General features: G+C 40.6%; 1 long non-coding RNA gene across 1 annotated transcript; it reads right to left on the bottom strand.

Annotated features, from left to right (window-relative positions):
- Nucleotides 1-336: 336 nt before the first annotated feature.
- On the bottom strand, nt 337-5,162 carry LOC138767493 (uncharacterized). The gene is made up of 3 exons (XR_011358802.1): nt 5,054-5,162; nt 3,869-3,949; nt 337-564 (listed from the first exon to the last, which is right to left on the bottom strand). It is a non-coding gene; the product is annotated as an uncharacterized lncRNA (long non-coding RNA).
- Between the last annotated feature and the right edge of the window lie 2,150 nt (nt 5,163-7,312).

The following is a 7,312-nucleotide window of genomic DNA, read 5'->3' as shown; positions in this document are numbered from 1 at the left end:
TTTTTTCAGTACATTTTGGAGTGTTGCAGCTTTTTTTGTTTTCTAGGCAGCTACTGTATGTTTTTCCATTCCTGGATAACCCCTTTAATTTTTACACAGTTATATATGTGAACTGTAGAAAGTCTTTTACACTGTTCTCAATCCCTATTTATTATAAGTAATATAGCAGAATATACCCTTTATTATTATTATTTGGAAAGCATTGTGGTCTGCGGTGGTTCCCTATAGGTAACAATTGGTTGGGAGCCTACTGAGACTTACTCGCCCCCCTTAGGCTGAACTCCTAGCTACGCCCCTGCCTGGAATATATTGATCTTACATAAAAAAGACAGACCATTATATCAGGTAAATATGCTTTATTTTATATATGGCACAACTAATAATAATTGTTCTCCTTAGAGATAAAACATTGTGCTTTTTTAAATACCAACAAGACCTTTTACAGTGTGCAGTACACCGCCAACTAAACCTCTCTTTTCTTCATTTTCTTCCTCTTCCTCCTCTTCCTCTTCTTCCTCTTCTTCCTCTTCCTCCTCACTTTCATTTTCCTCTTCCTCTCTTCTCCTGTGTTAAAAGGCAATATATATATATATGTTTAATGAAACATTACGGTAATGGTTTCTACATTATCAATAAAACTAGAGATGAGCGAACCTGGAGCATGGTCGAGTCGATCCGAACCCGATCTTTCGGCATTTGATTAGCAGTGGCTGCTGAAGTTGGATAAAGCCCTAAGGCTATGTGGAAACCATGGATATAGTCATTGGCTGTATCCATATTTTCCAGACAACCTTAGAGCTTTATCCAAGTTCAGCAGTCACCACATTTATTAAAATGCCGATCGTTCGGGTTCGGATAGACTCGAACCCGAACCAGGTTCGCTCATCTCTAAATAAAACCAATTTGTTTTCTATTCACTTGAAAAAAAACAAAACAAACAAAAAAAAAAACAAGAAGAGTTGTCCACGATTAAATAGTGTATAAACATTGTGCTATTTTTTGGATATAATTTTGAACGATTCCTTTAGGCTTTGTTCACACTGCCAGAAAATCCTGGAAAAATGCTAATAAAAACTCCATGGCATGTTTTATTGTTTTTTTTAAACGCCAGCGGCCAGATATTAGTTGAAGGTTAATGAACGTTTATGATCTGCCTTGCACACATGGCCTTTTTTCAGGGTGGCATTTTTCTCTCCTCTCTGGTGGTATTGAGGCTCTTTGGTAGTTTTTACAAACCACAGCATGCTAAGGGTTCGGCTTTTTTTTGCTAAATTGTGGCCTTTTTCTGACCGTAGACTTCAGTGGAATTTTTCTGGTTGTCTCAAATACGGCATTGCGTACGGTCTTCTTTTCTGGTGTTTTTTCACTTTTTGTGCTCCAGCCACTAGGTCATGTGATAGCAGAGGGAAAAAAGCACACAAAAACGCCTAAACCACAAAAAGTGCGTTGGCAGTTTTTCTGCCAGTTTCTTTTTTTTTTGGGCCGGAATAGCTCCAGACAAAAAGTGTGTTAGGGCACCCCAAGGCTGTGTTCATGTATGGCATTTTGACACATTTTTACAGCGATTCTCCCACTATTTTCCCTTTAATTGCGCAATTGCGGTGAAATAGGATAAAAATTGTGCCAGAAACACAACGAAATGGAGTGTGAACTCATCTCAGCTCATCCATAGCAATCAATCAGACTTAAAGTAAACACGTCACCTGGAAACTGAGTACCAGAGTTCTGACAGTGTTACATAGTCCATATTTACACATAAAAAATACCACATGTAAACTCAATAGTATGAAAAAGGTCGGATCACTAGAACAGGCAGGGAGAGAACAGCGCAGCTGAGACTTACGTTGAAGTCTGTTTCGGTCACATGTCACAGAGGAAGGAGAGAAGACATTTAGCGCACACTTCTCCCTACTCGTTCTAGTGACTATCTGCTAACGTGCCATTCCCACAGGTCAGCATAGACAGTATAGACTCATTACAGCCAAAGTGCTCAAAACGCTGACAGCAGGACAGAGTGGGCATATACAGTGGTCCCCCAACATACGATATTAATTGGTTCCAGGACGACCATTGTATGTTGAAATCATTGTATGTTGAGACCAAAATTCACGCTCATCTGGTGCCCAGAGGAGCAACTCATTGTGGCACAGGTAAAGAGCAGGGCAGGATATGTACTGTAAAGATTGACTACTAGAAAGCCAATCACTGTCTGCTCTTCACTATTACTGGGGCTTTACCAGTAAAATGGCCACATTCATTGGTCGATCATCTGGTCATTCACATGTGCCGCAGATCCTGACAGTCTGTAGCATTGTATGATGAGTCTGGTCTAAGGTTACGGTGGTCCACAAAAGAACATTGTATGTTGAAAATATTGTATCTTGAGGCCATTGTAAGTTGAGGGATCAGTGTATATATACCCAATAGGCACATTACATATATACACCTACACACAATAGGCACATTACATATATACACCTACACACAATAGGCACATTACATATATACACCTACACACAATAGGCACATTACATATATACACCTACACACAATAGGCACATTACATAGTTATATAAACACACACACACAATAGGCACATTACATAGTTATATAAACACACACACACAATAGGCACATTACATAGTTATATAAACACACACACACAATAGGCACATTACATAGACACACATACACACACACAATAGGCACATTACATAGATACACTGTACACGCAACATACACATTCACACTTTACACGGATACACACATGCACATTACATATATACATCAACAGTACTTACACACAGATATACACATTAAACACACCACACACACACACACACCACCTATCTATCTATCTATACACAAAAATAGGCACACTACATAGAAAAGATACAGTTATACGCATATACAAACACACACATAGGTACATTGCATAGATGTACACATGCACATATATTTACACATACAAATAGGCACACTACATACAGCAGATACACACATTTACATAAATACATACATACATACAAATGGGCACACTTCATACATTAGATACACACATATGGACATACATACATACACACACAAATAGGCACACTACATACAGTAGTTACACACACACACACACACACGCACACACACTCTCACTTTTTATGTAGGGACGCTCCAGGGTTGCTCAGGTTGTTTGCAGTACCTCCTCCAGTCCTCAAGTACCGGCCGCGATGATCCAGGCACAGACCGGCCGTTCTGTGACTCGGCCGGGGTCACGGAACGGACGGTCGGATACGTTGTGTGAACATAGCCTAAATCAGCATTTGTTGAGCACATTGCAGTCATTGAAAGCTAAATGACAGGTAACATGTATATCCTTTCTCCAAGAATTATGAATGGCTATGTTTTAACAATGTCTTTTTTACATGAAAAATGTCCGTCTTTTGATGAAGACAGACTTTTTTTTAATGATCATGATCATTTAAAACATCCGTCTTTTTTCTTGTAAAAAAGCCGTTGTGGGAACAAAGCCTTATGCTGTAAGCAATTTGGTACTGCATTTCCAAGGTTTACTTTAAAGTTTATCCATCATGCAGATGCAAGTGCAGCTGCCGGCAGAGGTTCAGGTTGCTGTGGAAATCTGCTAAGTGTCTGTGAGTTCTTTGTGCAAGCCCCATTCTTCTTATTAGGGCTTGTGCACTACAAAAAAAAATGTCCCAAAACAGCCAAATTTTAGGGCTTAAAACATGTTTTAAATGCATTTTCATATAATTGTTATTTGTTAGTGCAGCCCGGGCCACATCGTAATACACCCTCCCGGTCCAAACTACCTCTTTATTTCATTGTTTCAATAATAATATAGTAATACAGCACTTACTCTTTTTCACAGATGGAAAGGGAAACCAATCCGAGAAGTAGTACAAGCAAAAGGGATTTCTTCAAGAAAGCCATGACTGGTCTGTAAAAAAAAAAAAATCTATATATATACATATTGATCATTCAAAAATGTCACCTCTTGTTTCTCTTTAAAATCGGTGTAAAACATTTTGTTTATTAGTGTTGAGCATTGTTGTCATTGAGTCATTAGGTATTGATCATCCGGCAAAAGTCCTTGAGATTTGTATGCAAAGAGACCATGGACATACACGATAACAGGTTAACCCCTTAACAACACGGGGCGTACATTTACACCCCCGCGGCCTGGGCCTTGGCGCAGGAGGAAGTAAATGTACGTCCCGCCGGGGTGCTGGGCTATGAAGCGAGCTGTCAGCAGCCAGGCCCTCACCCTCAATGGCGGGCTGCCATAGCGGCATCTAAGTGTAAGTGACAGAGCATCACCTGTCACTTAGGCTGGGTTCACTCTATGTTTTTGCAATCTTTTTTTTTTCAAGTATGGAAAAAACGGATGCATGTGTGCATATCCGTTTTGTTCCGTTTTTTCCATTGTTTTTGTTTCCGTTTTTTTTTTAAACGTACACAAAAACGTAGTCAAACTTATTTTTGTGTCCGTTAAAAAAAATGGATCCGTTTTGATCTTTTTTTTTATAATGGCATTTAATGGAAAAACGGATCAAAATGGATCCACACACATAAATCCGTTTTTTCCAACCGTTTTTTGCAAAAAACGGCTGAAAAAAAAAAAAAAAAAAAACGAATTGCAAAAACGTAGTATAAACCCAGCCTAACCGATTGCACGGCCTGACTGCCGGAGGTCCCTTACCTTCCTCCGTGTAGTCAGGATGGGTAAATCTTAGAAAGGCAGGAGGGGGTCATATACCACCTGTAGATCAGCTTATGCGTTGCTTCAATATGATTGGCACAATGAGAGTATGTGTGGCTATAAGTATAAATACCAGACCATAGGACGTCCGTAAAGGACTTCTTAAGGTCCGTTTTATTATGAAATTGTTTACTAGAAAATATATTATTAGATCTTTACATTTTTCTATTATGTAGCATAACTGTACAGGATTTACTCCTTAATTTTTAAAAAATTGTGCTTAAATAAGATGCAATATACATAAACTACAGAAAACTATGAAGCAGTATTAGTAATACATACCGTGTGTTACAGAACGCGCTGAGTACAGGAGGAAGGATCACCACAGAAGGAAGGATCACCACAGAAGGAAGGATCACCACAGAATGGGTTGCTTTTTGCTATGCCCAAGCTGGTTAATATACCCGTAACTTAGGGGGTGGGGGTCATCACTTGACATTCTGTTTGTTGTTCTCATGCCCAGGTATTGTGGGTCCCATGATTTAGTATATATCATGCAGTATATCACATTTTTGCAAATATTCTTCTGTATTGACATTCCCAGGAGAGATCAAGCCTCCCTGCTGCCCAAGGCAACTATACAGAGGTGTGTGTGTCTGTGTGTGCATATACTGATGGTCACATAGGCTATTATGTGAAACCTGTTGAAATATACTATACACAGGCAATATCCCCCATATACAATGACCATATATTAGTAGATATCAGTGCTACACCTTCTCTGCAGATTATAGAAATGATGACAGTGACTTATATCCAGTGTCCAGGTCACATCTTCTCTGATCACAGTCGCTCACTTTGTCTTTTCCATCTGGCCCAAGCCATGGCTCTTCTCTGCAAGAATCTGCAAGAGAAACATTTTAGCTCAGTTACTCCAGCACATATAGTAAAGGCCCTATTCCACGGAACGATTATCCGCTGTATTCGGCTGGTATTAGCCGTTATGGACAATAATCGTTCCGTGGAATAGAGGGCAATGACATGTTGAAAAACAAGTGACTGTGATAGTGATCTGCTGCCGTCGCTCCGTGGAAGTGCACATGTAAAGAGGTTGCAGCTAGAGATTTGTGCCACCAGAGATCGGGGTCTCTTGTCTCTCTCTCTCTGGGCTGCGGGAGGTGTTAAAGGGGCTGCGGGCGGCTGGCTGGAGCATATACTTCACCTGGTCCCCGCTCCGGCTTGCTGAAGACTTCGGGAACCGCCGTAGCCGGGATCAGGTGAAGTATCAGCTCCAGCGGGGTTAATGGGGTGGGCTGCAGACAAACTCGCAGCAGGGATGTACATCCCTGCTGCGTGTTTGTCTGCCATTAAAAGTATAGGGCCGGGATTGCAGCGTCTCGCTGCAAATACGCAGCAAGGGGACTCGCTGCAGACCCGCCAAGTGGGTTTGTAGCCTAAAGAAGTATACAGTGGGTGCAGAGGAATAGACCTGTCTGGAATATACCTAAACAGTTTAACTTTTTACCGCAGTACATGGTAAATCACAGTTCTCTCAATGAGGCTATGTTCCCACACAGTATTTTTGCCCAGTATTTTGCAACCAAAACCAGGAGTGGATGGAAAGCACAGAAAGGCTATGTTCACACACTGTTGAAATATAGTGGATAGGCCGTCATTCAATAGCAAATAATTGTTGTTATTTCAAAACAATGGCCGTTGTTTTAGGGTGCCTTCACACGTACCGTATTGCTGTGTATTTATCACACGAAAGTAGCTGCGTTTTTTGTGGTGTTGAACTCGCCTGTGAAAATCATGTGAAAATCAAAACTCGCATGTAAAAATCGCACCAAACACGTGCACATGGGTACATGTGAAGGCACCCTTAAAATAACAACAATTATTTGGCAATTATTTGCCATCCACTAATTTTCAACAGTGTGTGAACATAGCCTTTCTGTGCTTTCAATCCACTCCTGGTTTTGGTTGAAAAATACTGAGCAAAAATACTTTATGTGAACAAAGCCTAAAAGTGAAAAAGTACAACGGATGCAAAAAACGGATGCAATTGTGTGTTATCAGTTTGGATCCGTTTTTCTATTGACTTACATTATTAAAAAAAAAAACGTATCGAAATGGATGTGTTTTTTGTAACGGACACAAAAGTAGTGTTGACTATGTTTTTCTGTCCATTAAAATGGATATGTTGAATGGATTGCAAAAACGCAGTGTGAACCCAGCCTAACTTGCTGATATGTCCCTTTTGTGCACCAAGGGCTGAGGATGAAGGTAGGTTTCCTACCTTCACCCTGTGCACCATTTCCACGTAGTTTGTAGTTGTATCCGAAGAATAATCAGGTGGTTTGGGGCACTGGGAGCGACACTACCATCCCCACAGCACTCTCGCCCCCCTTCCCAAATGAATATAAATAGACGGTTTGGTGATCTGGGGGCAGTAGTCCCAACCTCAGTGCTCCAAACCACCTGGAAACATGTAGTTAAAGGATTAAAGTGACTTACCTTCATCCTCAGTGCTCTGTGCACAAAAGGGACATGTCAGCATGTTAGATTCGTCTAACCTGCTCATAGTTTCCTTTTAACTGT

This window comes from Dendropsophus ebraccatus, chromosome 11 (assembly GCF_027789765.1).
Source record: "Dendropsophus ebraccatus isolate aDenEbr1 chromosome 11, aDenEbr1.pat, whole genome shotgun sequence".
Classification (NCBI taxonomy): Eukaryota; Metazoa; Chordata; class Amphibia; order Anura; family Hylidae; genus Dendropsophus; species Dendropsophus ebraccatus.
Note: the sequence above shows the minus strand (reverse complement) of the source record. Positions and strands in the feature narration are given on the sequence as shown.